Raw genomic sequence first — 19,258 nt, forward strand, 5'->3', positions numbered from 1 at the left:
ATCCTCAAAAATTCAAAAGATAATTACTGAACTGTACTGTAAATGTGTCTCATGGTGTGACATAACAAAAAACTAAGAACATTTTCAATGAATACGAGACAAGCTTTGTTGTCATCCTTTCAAAACTGCTGAAAATCACCCCATTATAACATGAGTGATGATTATATCTCCCTTATTGCAATACTCAACTGTTCTTTAAGATATTTTGAGATAAAAACACATCTTCTTTTATGCCAGGTCCCTACATGATTGATGAAACACAGCGTGCAGATCCTGTCGATCCTGAGCCAGAGCCCTCCTGTTGTGATCTGGATGACAGTGAGTCATTATTACCTTTGTTTCATGATATTTCTACTAGGCTATAATTCTGATCCTCTGACATCACGTAAAGAAACTTCTTGTAGCTGATTTGCAGCAGATCAGAAATCCATAATCCCCCCTTCACCAAACAACCCCACACCATAATCCCCCCTCCACCAAACAACCCCATGCCATAACCCCCCCTCCACCAAACAACCCCACACCATAACCCCCCCTCCACCAAACAACCCCACACCATAACCCCCCCTCCACCAAACAACCCCACACTATAATCCCCCCTCCACCAAACAACCCCACACCATAACCCCCCTCCACCAAACAACCCCACACCATAACCACAGAGAAGTGTGATTCGTCACTCCAGAGAACACGTCTCCACTGCTCTGGAGTCCAGTGGCCGTGTGCTTTACACCACTGCATCTGACGCTTTACATTGCACTTGGTGATGTAAGGCTTGGATGCAGCTGCTCGGCCATGGAAACCCATTCCATGAAGCTCTACGCACTGTTCTTGAGCTAATCTGAAGGCCATACGAAGTTTGGAGGTCTGTAACTATTGACTGCAGAAAGTTGGCAAAATCTCAATTCACAGGTGTCAACCTATCACAGCACCACGCTTGAATTCACTAGGCTCCTGAGAGCGGCCCATTCTCTCACAAATGTTTGTAGAAGCGTCTGCATGCCTACGTGCTTGATTTATACACCTGTGGCCATGGAAGTGATTGGAACACCTGAATTCAATGATTTGGAGGAGTGTTCCAATACTTTTGGCAATATAGTGTACATGGGGATGATTAGGATACATGATATGACATGACACACTACATGATATAAAACCTATGTCTGTTTCAAATTAAACAAATCGATGCTTTTCAAGTGTTTTTCCCTTTTTATTTAATGATTTCTTGACACTTTATCCCTCTCTCCAGCATCTCCACTTCAGTGCTTTTTACAGAAATTGGAAGAACTGCTGTATGCTGGAACCGAGCTATCCCACTCTTTGGCTGCAAGCCCCCAGATAACAACCAAAAAACGGCAGGCACCGCAACCACCAAAGTCAGCAAACTTCCCGCTGGAGAGCTTGTCCGAGGACGCTCAGCCGCTGAGAGGCGCTGTTATGTCTGCTAGGATAAGGCCGAAACGAAGAACAACTGAGGCGACTGACCTGAGAGTAATTTTGGAGGACCACACAACAGGTACTGAGTTAATACACACCAGAACTGACACATAATTAATCCGACATAAATGGACTTGTATGTAGCACAGCATATATCAGCAGAACTGTGCTTGTAATGGGCTCTCGGTGCACAAGATGGCGCCAGTGAGCTTCGGCGATGCGCGAGTGTGCATGTTTACTTCCGACTCATCCTCGTTCACATCACACACTCATTATTCAGGGCTCCAGACTGCGACCATTTTTCCTGGCGGTGCGACCAAATATTTTTTGCGATATTGATTTGCGATCACGCTGTGCTCATTTCAGTCACAGAGTTCACACTCGTTCACATCACACACTCATTATTCAGGGCTCCAGACTGCAACCATTTTTCCTGGCGGTGCGACCAAATATTTATTTAAGTTGCGCTGGTGCGACCACAACGTTGCCGAGCAGCGAATGCAAACAAAAAAGCGGAACAAAAATGCGCTACTCATTTATGCTTCACGGACCGTTTATTAGTTCGGACCAATAATAGACAGCGCAGCGCCCCGAACTTGCCAGCCGCGGGTCGAGCCCGATCACGCGACACTGTTAGTAGGAGATCCAGTGAAGAAATCCATTAAATTCACCTCAGAATTAATAACATCATCTCTGCGAGATCCAGTGAGAAACATTCCGATTCCGAGTTCTCTGTTATAAACCATAGATATCAGATCAAACAGCGCTGACGTGAAAACCAGGAGAAACACTTAAAGAAGGCTTTCAGTCCACAAATCAGCAACATTCACCATGGATTTAGCCTAATGTAGTAACTCTAACCATAACTATATGGTTATACGCTATATAGGCCTATACAATAGTCAAACGCTTACAAGTACTAAACATCTTTTTCCAGCACTTCAAAACTGTAATATATATAAATGTTATTTTTAATGTGATGACCAACACATTTTTTTGTTCATCCTAAAACTAAACATTTTAAGATGTTGGAAAACTATTTAAACATAAAAAATAAATAAAATTACCATTGTAAACAGTAGCAGGGCTCGAATTTCGGCGCGGGATTGCGGGTATTGCGCATCATTTTAATCATTCCCGCAGGTCTCCCACTTATAATGCGGGAAATTCCCGCAAACATTGATTCACTTTAGCATGTAGGTTTTATTAGTAAATTAATCCACACAGATTATAAAATCAAATCAGTCATTTTAAAACTGTCTGCGAGACGCAATTTCATAAACAGCGTGAGTGATTCAGCGGTGCTGCGTCTTCTATCTCTCGTCTCTCAAACTGGGTTGCACAAGGCAATCGTTAAGCGCTGCAGGCGGAGATAACACTCTCGCGTTTCGGGAGTCGGGATAGACGGAATTGTCACTTGCATAATCGGGCCAGCATTGCATCACGAGTAACTAAAGTTTACCATTTGCACATATTTTTAAGTCTTACCAGTTTAAACATTCACACAATTTTAAACTATTCGGTACTTGCGCGCTGTCTGAGAGATGTTTTTTTCTCTCTGCACACATACATAGAGTAAAGCCGCCTCACAAACAGCTTGCGGGTAACAAACGTTATTTTTCGTGGATTATATCGCTTTAACAGTCAAAAACATGCGAAAATTATGTTAATTTCGGTCTTGGTGAGTATCCTCTAAACACAGTCGGTTATGTCTTAAATAAGCATAAATCGCACGTGACCATATAATGAACACAGGATCCGTGCACTAGCTCTTACAGTGACAGCAGCCATATGTGTCTGTCATTTGGTTGTCAAAACAACAAAACATTAGCCTGGTTAAAACCAGACCCTTCTCAGTTGAAACTGAGTGTAGGGTCTGGCGAAGCTATGTAGACAAATCATTTCCAAAGGGGCGTCACCAACCGACGTAGCTCAAATTCCTCTGGGCGCAATTGGATAGTCATAAAACCAATCAGATCGATGAAGGAGATGACGTATGCTTCGAGTGTTGTTCTTTGCTCCGGTTTTAACGAAAACGGTAAGTTTAAATCGCTCAAAACAGACGCGATAACTGATTCGTTTATATACCGTCTATGATTCGAACGAGTGATGTTCCACGGTGGCATCCATCTTTGTAATGAAATCTCCTTCAGCGTCGCTGCGCTGTCGTCATCATGTAAATCCCTCCCCAAACGTTTCTGATTGGTGCCGCGATTTCGGCGGCACAGAAATGAGTTTGAATGGGCTCTTCTCCAGACTATCCTGGAGAGAGAATTAAAATTCGCCGGAAGTAGTCTGGGTTTTCCCAGGCTAACAAAACATAGCTTTCATTTTAAGGAATCAGGATTAATAGCCTATGTATTTAATTTAGACAGGACTAAAATACTACCCAGTGTTATTTTACATTTGATTACTTTATTCAGTCTCTGTAGTATTTCTGAATACTAGTGTTAGACCTAAGCAAAAACTTTTCTCTTTATTTCTATTTATTGGTATCTTTATTCTATTGTATTTATTTGTGCTACTTTTTTCAATTTAATTCAAAGATTGAAATCAAGCTTCCTTGTGTTGTGTAAATTCTTAAGAACAAAATTACCCCATTGTAAAAATGCAATGAGTGAGCATACATTTAGGCGAGATACATGTAATAAAAAAAAAAGTCTAAAAATCCCCCCCATTTTCCAAAATGAAATTCAGGCCCTGAGTAGGATGCTTATTGGCTATTTTCACTCCCTAATATACATTTTTTCCTTGTTTTGCTTTTTAATTAATATTAAGACATTATGAATGATAATAATTAAAGTTAATTTCATCTACTCCCTAAATTAAGCTTACTGGTTTATTGTCAACCCCATTGCTACCAGATACTCTCTGCAGAACTCAGTGTCTGCGGTGCCGCTGCCCTCAGATGTTAGTCTGGAGCCTGTGAACTTAAAATAAAACTGCACATTGTAATACCTGTACATTAAGTCTATTTATTATTAAAGAATTTGTCAGTATTAGTTATTTTGGGGGAAATTTGAATAATTCTATTGCAAGCTGCTTGTTGTACATTTTCAATGAATACGAGACAAGCTTTGTTGTCATCCTTTCAAAACTGCTGAAAATCACCCCATTTTAAGATGAGTGATGATTATATCTCCCTTATTGCAATACTCAACTGTTCTTTAAGATATTTTGAGATAAAAACACATCTTCTTTTATGCCAGGTCCCTACATGATGAAGGATCATATCATGTCTCCAAACTTCCCACTGGAGCTGGAGAGCTTGTCCGAGGACGCTCAGCCGCTGAGAGACGCTGTTGTGAACCCAGAGTGCTCCCCCGTTGCAAGAGAATATACTATAAGTGAAGAGATAGGATGGTGGAGGGACGCTGTTAGACTGTCAACAAACGGAGGTAAGTTTGCAGTATATATATACACCTCTTACCTCGTTGATTGGGTTGATTAACAGAGTGTGGTCCACATGTGTTTAATTAGGTTTAATTATCTGAACGTGCTCCTCCTAAACTTTGTTAATAAAACATAATTTATTGACAACGCTCTGATTTCTGAGACGCATAAGGCGTCAATTGCGCTGATTGATTTGCGATCACGCTGTGCTCATTTCAGTCACAGAGTTCACACTCGTTCACATCACACACTCATTATTGCATAGTTTTTTAGAGGTTTATGTATGATTTTGTGCTCAATCCTGGCTCTGCTACCCAGCAAACACTAGGAGCGTTTACACTAGGAGTGTTTGCTGATTATCTTCCCTATTATTGGGTAAAACTGGTTTTGAAGCCATTATCTGCACCTTTGGCGAGTACGTTATTGGACTTCGGCACATAGTGGTTCTGACAGGTCTTACCACAGCTTGTCTGACCCCTGTGCTGCTTCCCAAACTTTTCTCCAGGAGACCCCTATTTTAACATTCAAAATCCTCAACACCAACACTCTCACAGACACGCATTTCGTTTACTGACAGGGATTACAAAATCAGTAGTTAAGTTTTTAATAGATGCAACAACAGCACAAACAATAAAATAATAGTGTTAACAACTACAGCCAGGTGTTACTTACAACATAAGGTTTTACTAGCTACTACATGTTCAATTAAAGTATGTTTTATAAAATGACAAACCTAATATGCCAGCCTTTAAACCATTCTTAAGAAACAGGATTACTCAAAATGATCATAGGAATTTTATCAGCTCAATAGGCCTATGTCACACTTCCTGCTTCCGGAACGCGGAGTAGGGATTCAGAACTTCCGGTCAACAGTATTTCTCTATAATGATTTAGATTATCAGCCATAATGTCTAAACCATCCGAGGTAGACTGACCACGAGCTATGAGGTTGTGAAACGAAGGTTTTTGCTCCTGTAGAAGCTATAAGTTCGTATGAAATCAACCTTGTTTTAAGAAAAACATGTTTTATCCGCGATCTTATGAAAAAAAAACTATACTACCCACAATCCTAAGCGTAGCAGCAACGTCTGCTGATTGGTCCAACTCGCTGTCACCATAGAAACGTTTACCTTACTGGCGAACGGCTAGAGCTATAACAACACTTACCTCTGTAATTGAAAATGAATTTCTCCCAGAAGAACTTGTACCCTTTCCTCAGTTTTGACGTTTCCACTTGAGAGTTTTCATTTACCATCCGAACCACATCGTCATATGTGACTTCAGGCAGGTTGCGGAGAGATTTGGTCCAGTGGTATCTATCGGACTCCGCCATTGTAAAAAGCTAACCGGAAGAGCCGTATCCCTACTAAAAGACGTACTTCCGGTCTTACATTTTTTCGTGACATAGGCCTATTAATAATTTTAGAACGTAAATGTAAATCCACTCTCTGTCAGTAGGTGGCGCTTATGCACCTGCAGAAATAAATCTGTTTCCCTGGCAACCTCTGTAAACAAAGCAGCTTATAAACACTACACGTTACGCGGAGGGAAGGTGAAGAGAAAATGCCATCAAAAGTTTCCTCAAGGCAGTCAGTTCCCTTCAGAGAAACATTCATAGAGTTTCCCTCAGCACTCGGTTGTAATGGTTGTAAAACCTCCCATTTGCGTAATTCTTTTCAAAAACAAAACGAAACCTACGCTGCATGCAGTGTGAGACTGTTGCTTACTTTGCTTAATACTGGACAGTATTTGCTGTGAGTTTTTCAAATCCTTGCGTTCAAATACAGTTTTAATGATGATTAAAATATTAAACGTCGCAAATTGCATCATGGTTTATCGTCAAACTGGTAACACCCTCAAACAAGAGTGAGCTTGGAAACCCCTTGTAAATCTTTAGCAACCCCAAGTGGGGGTCGTGAACCCCAGGTCGGAAAAAAACACTGTGCCCGCCCGACATGCCCGTGCGTTGATCAGTCCCTGCTTGTTGGACATTTTCAATAAATATGAGACAAGCTTTGTTGTCATCCTTTCAAAACTGCTGAAAATCACCCCATTTTAAGATGAATGATGATTATATCTCCCTTATTGCAATACTCAACTGTTCTTTAAGATATTTTGAGATAAAAACACATCTTCTTTTATGCCAGGTCCCTACATGATTGGGGAAACACCGCCTATGCCAGGGCCCTTCTGGGGTGATCTGGAAAAAAGTGAGTCATTATTACCTTTGTTTCATGATATTTCTACTAGGCTATAATTCTGATCCTCTGACATCACGTAAAGAAACTTCTTGTAGCTGATTTGCAGCAGATCAGAAATCAAAAGATTGAAGTCTTTTAAGATGGATAGTTTCTTTTAATTTTATATATTTCTCTGCTATATTTTATTTTTTAATTTTAGTTATATTTAGATATTTGTATATCTACAGTAGGCATAATTGGTCTGGGAATCAGACATTGTGTATGTTCATGCACCACGAGTCCGAGTCAATTTACTCTTCATGGACAGAGTGTATTTAATGAAAGTGTGTTTCATTCTCCTGATTTAAACATGCGTGCATTTAAATGTCATTTACTCATGGAATAGTAATATAGATCTTAGTATTATTTTAAGTGATGTATCATTTTCTTTAAACAACTATTAAAGATCATTCTCTGGTTTCTCCGGCTCTCTGCACTGGCGTCTGCACAAACTCGCTCGATCGGAAATCCAACATGGCGGCCATATGCAGCTAGCCCATTTCTCTAGTGTTCTTGGAACATGAACTAGTGAATCATTGAGCTGTAATCTGTGCTAATAAAACAGATGTTTCTAATCAATATTTGTTGTTTGCAGAAAAAGGGAAGAACATCTTCAAGAGAGGATGGAAGGCTGTCACGTCTTGGTTAGATATGTAACCCTCGTTCCCTGAAAGAGGGAATGGAGACGTAGTCGACTGATCGGGATCACGCTTAGGGAGTCTGTCATCATTGGTGTGCGAGTTTTGCATCCACACTCAGTCAACAGCACTCCTGTTTGTGTTTGGAGATCTCTTATTCCGGTATGGAGATGGATTCGGTCCAACACATCTCCTGAGAAGAGCATGCTTTGGTCGGTGCCGTTAAGAAGTGAGAAGGGTCCCACTGAAACCTTTCAGAGGCTCCTGGGGCGTATTGCAGACGCAGCCGCAATTCCTCCACATGAAGACCGCTTCAGCACTGGCTTCATGGCCGAGTCCCGAGGTGGCCGTGGCCGAGCGGCACGCTCCGAGTGACAATCACCCTGGCCTTACGCCAAACCCTCAGCCCGTGATCAGACCTTTTGTTCCTCCGGGCCAGCCGCCCCTAGAACAAGTGTCCACCAACACCGGCTGAGGGGCCACGTACAACAGGCATGCAGTAACTTTCCTTCTTTCTTTCTTTCTTTCTTTCTTTCTTTCTTTCTTTCTTTCTTTCTTTCTTTCTTTCTTTCTTTCTTTCTTTCTTTCTTTCTTTCTTTCTTCTTTTTTTCTTTCTTTCTTTCTTTCTTACTAATCAGTCTTTCTTTCTAACTTATCCATCTTTCTTTCTTTCTTCTTTCTTTCTTTCTTTCTTTCTTTCTTTCTTTCTTTCTTTCTTTCTTTCTTCTTTCTTTCTTTCTTTCTTTCTTTCTTTCTTTCTTTCTTACTAATCAGTCTTTCTTTCTTTCTAACTTATCCATCTTTCTTTCTTTCTTTCTTTCTAACTTATCCATCTTTCTCTTTCTTTCTTTCTTTCTTTCTTTCTTTCTTTCTTTCTTTCTTTCTTTCTTTCTTTCTTTCTTTTTTTTTTCTTTCTTTTTTCTTTCTTTCTTTCTTTCTTACTAATCAGTCTTTCTTTCTTTCTAACTTATCCATCTTTCTTTCTTTCTTTCTAACTTATCCATCTTTCTCTTTCTTTCTTTCTTTCTTTCTTTCTTTCTTTCTTACTAATCAGTCTTTCTTTCTTTCTAACTTATCCATCTTTCTTTCTTTCTTTCTTTCTTACTTTCTTTCTTTCTTTTTTTCTTTCTTTCTTTCTTTCTTTCTTTCTTTCTTTTTTCTTTCTTTCTTTCTTTCTTACTAATCAGTCTTTCTTTCTTTCTAACTTATCCATCTTTCTTTCTTTCTTTCTAACTTATCCATCTTTCTTTCTTTCTTTCTTACTAATCAGTCTTTCTTTCTTTCTAACTAACTAATCCACCATTCTTTCTTTATTTCTTTCTCTGTCTTTCTTTCTTTCTTACTAATCTAGCTTTCTTTTTTTCTTTCTTTCTCTTTCTTTCGTTCTTTCTTTCTCTTTCTTTCTTTCTTTCTTACTAATCCATCTTTCTTTCTAACTAACTAATCTATTTTTCTTTCTTTCTAACTAATCCATCTTTCTTTCTAACTAATTAATCCATCTTTCTTTCTTTCTAACTAACCCATCTTTCATTCTTTATAACTAATCCATTAGGGCTGGGCGATAAATCGATTTTATCGATTAACTCGAATGTGTAGTTTACGTCGATTTGTTTGAATGAAAATAGTTTTTCTCTTTAACATTCGCCGACGCTCGCCTCTGGGCTACCGTAGCTCCGAACGGGCTCAGCCCTTCCCCCGCGCGTTTGGCAGTAGAGATACACAAACAACATGGCAAATTAATAAGACCGCGGCAGCACAAGCACACCCGCCAAAAAACAACCTACATAGTAGGGCGGTTAAGCGCAAAAATCTATCACTTTGCGAATTTTTCATCTCTATTTTTTGTGTAAATTTAAAATTAGACAAATCTGATATTATTTTAATCTCCAATATGTTATTTAACAGTTGAGATAGTTCTTTAATGCTTCACTAACTAGCAGAAGACACTAGCAGGGTTTAAATCCCAGTTGTGCAGGCGGGGTATGTTGTAACACTGCGTTACAATGCGCCCTTATTAGAAATATGCTATTATATTCTATACTTTTATTAATTTTATTGAGAAAACGTGAGAAAAAGGTGAATAAAGACTGTTAGTCAATGTTCAGAAATTACTAATTATTTATTTGTTTTGAACTATGTTGTATAGCTGTGTTTTCATGTGTTCGTAGTCAAAACTCAAAAATGAGTTTATATTTAATTATTAAAAATGGCCATTATTTTATATGAAAAAGTTTTTTAATTCTATTTTATTTAGAAAATATTTTAGTTTGTCTTGTATATTTTGTTTATTAGATCAGATAACTTTTTTAGCTGTCATATGTCATGTTACAATGTGCCCCACACATGTTACAATGTACTATGGGGCATGTTGTCACATTTCACTTCCATTCTTTTGCGGTATATCCAGAAAAAAAAGTATATACTCTATTAATAAAACAAAACCACATAATTGTACTAGACATGTGGGAAATTAATGTGGGAAAAAATAAATACTCTGAACCATAAGTAGATTTACACAAACTGAGAAAGTCAAAAGCGTTACTTTGTGCCCCGCTCTCCCCTACTACTAACTTAAAAGATGTGTGCTAATAACTTTAAAAAATATTGGCTACTCTATTTCACTTAACTGGCACAAAAAATATTACATCGATTGTAATTGTGGTAATCATGCTAATCGTGCTAATTTACGTTTTTCTTGTGAGGAAAACTCGGTCTACAATGTGATGTGTAGGCCTACCTACTAAACCACTTGTAAATAATCCAGCAGGACTCAACAGTTCTTACAATTAATATTTCTAGTCAAGGTGAGAGCATTTGGAGAGCAAAGAATTGACTGAGATTAGCTTTGGGTGGGATAAACTAGCCGTACAAGAGCACAGAGTTACAATGAAATAAATAGGATGAATTGCAGCTAGTTTAGATAACCAGCCTAAATTAAATTCTGTGGAAATGTACACCTACTTTATTTCACAGAATCCTAACTCTAAATTCCTGCAGACTAAAATCTATTATATGTTATATTTGCCTGTCTGAGTTATGTTTGCTTACTTGCAGTATTAGCCTACACTATTTTTACTGAGTAACAGTGAGAAACACATTCAACTGACTTTGCCTTTTTCTCACTTGTAGTCAAGAGTAAAACATCCCACCAGTTCCCTAGATTTTAAAGAGAATAATATTCAATTGTGGCCACCACAAGATGAAACCTACTGACTGAATAAGGAGGAGTCACTGACAAACTACCAAGTAAAAATGATGCGTATTAGTATATGCACACAATTTAATATTACATATTTAAATATACATTTAAAAAGTACATAATTTCTGATAGATATCATAACCTCTTTTCCTTTTTGTTTAAAAATGAACTAGATTGATTAATGTGCAACTTTTTTAATTGTTAATTTCTGTCGTCTATCCATTATGAAATCCATATTTGGTGGCCATTTTAATTTTTTTTAAAAACATATCTTATATTTCAAAGTTTAAAGACCTTCTATGTGAAAGTGTGCTCATATTTACATGTATTTATGGTGAAATGTGTTATTGCATTTTATGTTTCTGGCAGCTTTTAATTCATTTTCCCATTACGAAATCCATATCCATTTTTCAAAATGGCCACCAGGGGCCAAATTTTGAGCGCCTACGGTCCTAAATCTGATCAGACCCCCTTTGTGAGCCTTCATACCAAATTTGATGCTTTTATCGCAAAGTGATCGATTCTGATGAAAATCTGCGCTTAGCCGCCCCACTAACAGTCTTACAAACATTTACAAGTATTTATGGTGTCTCGCCGTGAGTACGAGTCTCGCCGTGAGACTCACGCAATCGTCACTTTTTACACGCTCTCACGCCACACATCCATTTTCTCACGTAGTTTTTTTTTTAGGCCATATCGCCCAGCCCTATAATCCATCTTTCTTTCTAACTAACTAATCTATCTTTCTTTCTTTCTAACTAATCTATCTTTCTTTCTTTCTAACTAACCCATCTTTCTTTCTTTCTAACTAACCCATCTTTCTTTCTTTCTAACTAACCCATCTTTCTTTCTTTCTAACTAACCCACCATTCTTTCTTACTGCATGCCTGTTGTACGTGGCCCCTCAGCCGGTGTTGGTGGACACTTGTTCTAGGGGCGGCTGGCCCGGAGGAACAAAAGGTCTGATCACGGGCTGAGGGTTTGGCAGCAGGCCAAGGTGATTGTCATTCGGAGCGTGCCACTCGGCCACGGCCACCTCGGGACTCGGCCATGAAGCCAGTGCTGAAGCGGTCTTCATGTGGAGGAAGCCGTTCTATTGCGGCTGCGTCTGCCATACGCCCCAGGAGCCTCTGAAAGGTTTCAGTGGGACCCTTTCTCACTTCTTAACGGCACCGACCAAAGCATGCTCTTCTCAGGAGATGTGTTGGACCGAATCCATCTCCATACCGGAATAAGAGATCCCCAAACACAAACAGGAGTGCTGTTGACAGTAGTTGAGAGCTGAGAAGGGATGCAACCACCGCTGCACTCACGCTGTAGAACCACCAGCACCGGGAGAGACTTCCAGAAGAAGCACCGACACACTCACTTGTTGAATGAATCAACACTCTTCAGAGACACCGTCATGAAGACCGATCGGCTCCGAAGAGAAAGACAAGTGGTGCGTGCATCCACTTCCGTATTTATACCCGCGCTGCAGGCCGAGCGTAAATGCAAAGCTCGCACGCCAATGTGTGCATTGGCTCATTTTATCAATACTAAAAGATGACAGACTCCCTAAGCTTGATCCCGAACCAAAGTGCGTCCTCTTGTGGCTGAGCAGGAATCACTGGTTCATCCAGACACATCCACTGTAGAGCCGCCAGCCGGCACAGATGCGCTCGAGTCCGAGCCGACAGATGGTGAGTCTCCAGTTATTACCACCCTGATTCATGGCCATTTCAGCCTGATGTTTCTGGTGTTAGTCTTCATTTTTCCTTCTCTACTCCTGTTGGCTCCTCAAATATGCAGAAAAAAAAAAAAATTTAAACACCATCAAACAAACAAACAAACAAACAAAAAAAAACCCATATATTTATGTAGTGAAGTCTGATGTTTGAGAAACATCACTAACTTTCTGAATTCAATTCAATCAGCACGCCCATAGATGCACAAATGGGTCCAAATGCATTTGCTATTTAAACAACGTGGCGCAGGACGTGAAAATGATAACTGCGTCGGGCTGAAACTAGCAAAAAACACTCGCGCCGCGCCGCGCCTGGCGCTGTGTTGCGCCGGGTGTATGATAGGGCCCTTGAGCTTAAGCTAATCTTAGACTAAAATTCATGTTTGAGCTGTTTTAACTGAAAGCATTTCTTAAAATATTTCAGTGCCATTTTTTTGTCTCAAGATACACACCAGTAATGTTTATTGTTTTATTTTTTTAAGCACGTTTAAAAAAAGCTAATATGATGATTTGATGCTCAAGGAACATTTATGATTATTATCAATGTTGAAAACAAGCTTTGCTGTTTTTTGTTATTTTAATTTGTTAGTAGGCCTAGATTTATGAACTGAAACATAACAGTGAAATAAATTAAACTAAATTATCGTAAAATTGTCAGGACTTGCTAACTGATGTTAGTCGGCAGCATTTGTGTTTCAGCATTAATTAAGAATTATATAGGCTTTTCAGTAGATTGTTATGATTATCATAATTCTCTTTAATAAATAATGAAAACATTTCAACATAAACATTGCAATAGAAAAATGTCACATCAATGAGGCTTTGCATGAGAGTAAGACCTTAAGTTCATGCTCATGAAACAGTGCTCAGACGATAGCTGTGTGGTCAGTGTTTCAACATGAGCCTCGCTGTGCTTCAAGCGGTCTTAGTTCCAATCTTCATCATTTTGTTTCTAGTTTAATAGGCTATTTGTCAAAAATAAAAACTTCTGAAATGTTCATTTATTGATTCAAAACACTTTTCAGAGCTTTGTTATTCATTGTCTGACATTTTTATTAATAGAGGTTTAGACGATAACATTGAAGCCTACATGCTGTTAACCGATGTTGGCCGACAGCGTTTGTTTTACCGTTCTTGATGCTTAAATTGGTAACAGTTTATTAAAGGCTGTTTACTTCACCACGTGAGTGCCTTGGAGTATTTCGTCTACATAATTAACTAAGGTTGATAAAAGTATTGTTTATTGTTAACTGCACCACGTTGTTTACATAGCAAATGCATTTGCGCCCATCTGTGTACCCATGGGCTGCTGGTCTGAAAACGATGTGTGTTCAGGCGCATGGTTGGCGAGTTGATATTTTAAGGAACTGAAATAGACTGAGCCATTGACCGACTGAAACCTGGTCTTAAGTCAATGGCGCAGTATTTTTTGTTATTTAAACAGCGCTTATAGACAGGTCCACAACGCACTTCCACTGCTTATTACACACACAGCACACAACAGCAACAGCACACAAACATGCCAAATATTAAATATAAAAGGATTACATTGTAAAAGATTAATATTGTGTACATAAAGATATGGTGGAATCTGGCTTGGCCCGTAGATGGTCCAGATATCTTGCTGCCATATAGTGCAATCTGTTCAATTATTGCTTTTAGGATTTTTTTTAAGAACAGAGGATCTCAACTGCAGCATATTTATTTTAATTACAAAAACAAAGAAGGCAAGAATCAAATTACAGGATTAAGAGAAGAACTGTTTTGTTCTGTTGTGTATTGCTATATGAGCAGCACAACAACACACAAGTGAATGTAATCAATTAGCCAATGAGTAAACTTAGAAACAAATAAACAATGGAACATGAACTAAACAGGAAAGTAACATAGGAACCAAAGGAAACTCAACATAAGAGTCCACAAACTGAACATAACCATTACAGAGAGAGGCTGTGTGCAATTAAATGTGTTCATATTTTTTAAAACTTAGCTGGTTGCGGAGAGATTTGGTCCAGTGGTATCTATCGGACTCCGCCATTGTAAAAAGCTAACCGGAAGAGCCGTATCCCTACTAAAAGACGTACTTCCGGTCTTACATTTTTTCGTGACATAGGCCTATTAATAATTTTAGAACGTAAATGTAAATCCACTCTCTGTCAGTAGGTGGCGCTTATGCAACTGCAGAAATAAATCTGTTTCCCTGGCAACCTCTGTAAACAAAGCAGCTTATAAACACTACACGTTACGCGGAGGGAAGATGAAGAGAAAATGCCATCAAAAGTTTCCTCAAGGCAGTCAGTTCCCTTCAGAGAAACATTCATAGAGTTTCCCTCAGCACTCGGTTGTAATGGTTGTAAAACCTCCCATTTGCGTAATTCTTTTCAAAAACAAAACGAAACCTACGCTGCATGCAGTGTGAGACTGTTGCTTACTTTGCTTAATACTGGACAGTATTTGCTGTGAGTTTTTCAAATCCTTGCGTTCAAATACAGTTTTAATGATGATTGAAATATTAAACGTCGCAAATTGCATCATGGTTTATCTTCAAACTGGTAACACCCTCAAACAAGAGTGAGCTTGGAAACCCCTTGTAAATCTTTAGCAACCCCAAGTGAGGGTCGTGAACCCCAGGTCGGAAAAAAACACTGTGCCCGCCCGACATGCCCGTGCGTTGATCAGTCCCTGCTTGTTGGACATTTTCAATAAATATGAGACAAGCTTTGTTGTCATCCTTTCAAAACTGCTGAAAATCACCCCATTGTAAGATGAATGATGATTATATCTCCCTTATTGCAATACTCAACTGTTCTTTAAGTTATTTTGAGATAAAAACACATCTTCTTTTATGCCAGGTCCCTACATGATTGGGGAAACACCGCCTATGCCAGGGCCCTTCTGGGGTGATCTGGAAAAAAGTGAGTCATTATTACCTTTGTTTCATGATATTTCTACTAGGCTATAATTCTGATCCTCTGACATCACGTAAAGAAACTTCTTGTAGCTGATTTGCAGCAGATCAGAAATCAAAAGATTGAAGTCTTTTAAGATGGATAGTTTCTTTTAATTTTATATATTTCTCTGCTATATTTTATTTTTTAATTTTAGTTATATTTAGATATTTGTATATCTACAGTAGGCATAATTGGTCTGGGAATCAGACATTGTGTATGTTCATGCACCACGAGTCCGAGTCAATTTACTCTTCATGGACAGAGTGTATTTAATGAAATTTACTCATGGAATAGTAATATAGATCTTAGTATTATTTTAAGTGATGTATCATTTTCTTTAAACAACTATTAAAGATCATTCTCTGGTTTCTCCGGCTCTCTGCACTGGCGTCTGCACAAACTCGCTCGATCGGAAATCCAACATGGCGGCCATATGCAGCTAGCCCATTTCTCTAGTGTTCTTGGAACATGAACTAGTGAATCATTGAGCTGTAATCTGTGCTAATAAAACAGATGTTTCTAATCAATATTTGTTGTTTGCAGAAAAAGGGAAGAACATCTTCAAGAGAGGATGGAAGGCTGTCACGTCTTGGTTAGATATGTAACCCTCGTTCCCTGAAAGAGGGAATGGAGACGTAGTCGACTGATCGGGATCACGCTTAGGGAGTCTGTCATCATTGGTGTGCGAGTTTTGCATCCACGCTCGCCCTGCAGCGCGGGTATAAATACGGAAGTGGATGCACTTGTCTTTCTCTTCTGAGCCGATCGGTCTTCATGACGGTGTCTCTGAAGAGTGTTGATTCATTCAACGAGTGAGTGTGTCGGTGCTTCTTCTGGAAGTCTCTCCCGGTGCTGGTGGTTCTACAGCGTGAGTGCAGCGGTGGTCGCAAGCCTTCTGAGCTCTCAACTGCTGTCAACAGCACTCCTGTTTGTGTTTGGAGATCTCTTATTCCGGTATGGAGATGGATTCGTTCCAACACATCTCCTGAGAAGAGCATGCTTTGGTCGGTGCCGTTAAGAAGTGAGAAAGGGTCCCACTGAAACCTTTCAGAGGCTCCTGGGGCGTATTGCAGACGCAGCCGCAATTCCTCCACATGAAGACCGCTTCAGCACTGGCTTCATGGCCGAGTCCCGAGGTGGCCGTGGCCGAGCGGCACGCTCCGAGTGACAATCACCCTGGCCTTACGCCAAACCCTCAGCCCGTGATCAGACCTTTTGTTCCTCCGGGCCAGCCGCCCCTAGAACAAGTGTCCACCAACACCGGCTGAGGGGCCACGTACAACAGGCATGCAGTAACTTTCCTTCTTTCTTTCTTTCTTTCTTTCTTTCTTTCTTTCTTTCTTTCTTTCTTTCTTTCTTTCTTTCTTTCTTTCTTTCTTCTTTTTTTCTTTCTTTCTTTCTTTCTTTCTTTCTTACTAATCAGTCTTTCTTTCTTTCTAACTTATCCATCTTTCTTTCTTTCTTTCTTCTTTCTTTCTTTCTTTCTTTCTTTCTTTCTTCTTTTTTTCTTTCTTTCTTTCTTTCTTACTAATCAGTCTTTCTTTCTTTCTAACTTATCCATCTTTCTTTCTTTTTTTCTTCTTTCTTTCTTTCTTTCTTTCTTTCTTTCTTTCTTTCTTTCTTTCTTTCTTTCTTACTAATCAGTCTTTCTTTCTTTCTAACTTATCCATCTTTCTTTCTTTCTTTCTTTCTAACTTATCCATCTTTCTCTTTCTTTCTTTCTTTCTTTCTTTCTTTCTTTCTTTCTTTCTTTCTTTCTTTCTTTCTTTCTTTCTTTCTTCTTTTTTTCTTTCTTTCTTTCTTTCTTTCTTTATTTCTTTCTTTCTTTCTTTTTTCTTTTTTCTTTCTTTCTTTCTTTCTTTCTTTCTTTCTTACTAATCAGTCCTTCTTTCTAACTTATCCATCTTTCTTTCTTTCTTTCTAACTTATCCATCTTTCTTTCTTTCTTTCTTACTAATCAGTCTTTCTTTCTTTCTAACTAACTAATCCACCATTCTTTCTTTATTTCTTTCTCTGTCTTTCTTTCTTTCTTACTAATCTATCTTTCTTTCTTTCTTTCTCTTTCTTTCGTTCTTTCTTTCTCTTTCTTTCTTTCTTTCTTACTAATCCATCTTTCTTTCTAACTAACTAATCTATTTTTCTTTCTTTCTAACTAATCCATCTTTCTTTCTTTCTAACTAATTAATCCATCTTTCTTTCTTTCTAACTAACCCATCTTTCGTTCTTTATAACTAATCCATTAGGGCTGGGCGATAAATCGATTTTATCGATTAACTCGAATGTGTAGTTTACGTCGATTTGTTTGAATGAAAATAGTTTTTCTCTTTAACATTCGCCGACGCTCGCCTCTGGGCTACCGTAGCTCCGAACGGGCTCAGCCCTTCCCCCGTGCGTTTGGCAGTAGAGATACACAAACAACATGGCAAATTAATAAGACCGCGGCAGCACAAGCACACCCGCCAAAAAACAACCTACATAGTAGGGCGGTTAAGCGCAAAAATCTATCACTTTGCGAATTTTTCATCTCTATTTTTTGTGTAAATTTTAAATTAGACAAATCTGATATTATTTTAATCTCCAATATGTTATTTAACAGTTGAGATAGTTCTTTAATGCTTCACTAACTAGCAGAAGACACTAGCAGGGTTTAAATCCCAGTTGTGCAGGCGGGGTATGTTGTAACACTGCGTTACAATGTGCCCTTATTAGAAATATGCTATTATATTCTATACTTTTATTAATTTTATTGAGAAAACGTGAGAAAAAGGTGAATAAAGACTGTTAGTCAATGTTCAGAAATTACTAATTATTTATTTGTTTTGAACTATGTTGTATAGCTGTGTTTTCATGTGTTCGTAGTCAAAACTCAAAAATGAGTTTATATTTAATTATTAAAAATGGCCATTATTTTATATGAAAAAGTTTTTTAATTCTATTTTATTTAGAAAATATTTTAGTTTGTCTTGTATATTTTGTTTATTAGATCAGATAACTTTTTTAGCTGTCATATGTCATGTTACAATGTGCCCCACACATGTTACAATGTACTATGGGGCATGTTGTCACATTTCACTTCCATTCTTTTGCGGTATATCCAGAAAAAAAAGTATATACTCTATTAATAAAACAAAACCACATAATTGTACTAGACATGTGGGAAATTAATGTGGGAAAAAATAAATACTCTGAACCATAAGTAGATTTACACAAACTGAGAAAGTCAAAAGCGTTACTTTGTGCCCCGCTCTCCCCTACTACTAACTTAAAAGATGTGTGCTAATAACTTTAAAAAATATTGGCTACTCTATTTCACTTAACTGGCACAAAAAATATTAAATCGATTGTAATTGTGGTAATCATGCTAATCGTGCTAATTTACGTTTTTCTTGTGAGGAAAACTCGGTCTACAATGTGATGTGTAGGCCTACCTACTAAACCACTTGTAAATAATCCAGCAGGACTCAACAGTTCTTACAATTAATATTTCTAGTCAAGGTGAGAGCATTTGGAGAGCAAAGAATTGACTGAGATTAGCTTTGGGTGGTATAAACTAGCCGTACAAGAGCACAGAGTTACAATGAAATAAATAGGATGAATTGCAGCTAGTTTAGATAACCAGCCTAAATTAAATTCTGTGGAAATGTACACCTACTTTATTTCACAGAATCCTAACT

General features: G+C 38.5%; 1 long non-coding RNA gene across 1 annotated transcript; it reads right to left on the reverse strand.

The window, feature by feature from the left end:
• Window positions 1–8,895: 8,895 nt before the first annotated feature.
• On the reverse strand, window positions 8,896–17,389 carry LOC309478426. Its single transcript, XR_014198985.1, has 2 exons — window positions 17,280–17,389; window positions 8,896–9,046 (listed from the first exon to the last, which is right to left on the reverse strand). It is a non-coding gene; the product is annotated as an uncharacterized lncRNA (long non-coding RNA).
• Window positions 17,390–19,258: the final 1,869 nt, after the last annotated feature.

The sequence above is a fragment of the Leuciscus leuciscus genome, assembly GCF_965113295.1.
Source record: "Leuciscus leuciscus genome assembly, chromosome: 1".
NCBI classification, from domain to species: Eukaryota; Metazoa; Chordata; class Actinopteri; order Cypriniformes; family Leuciscidae; genus Leuciscus; species Leuciscus leuciscus.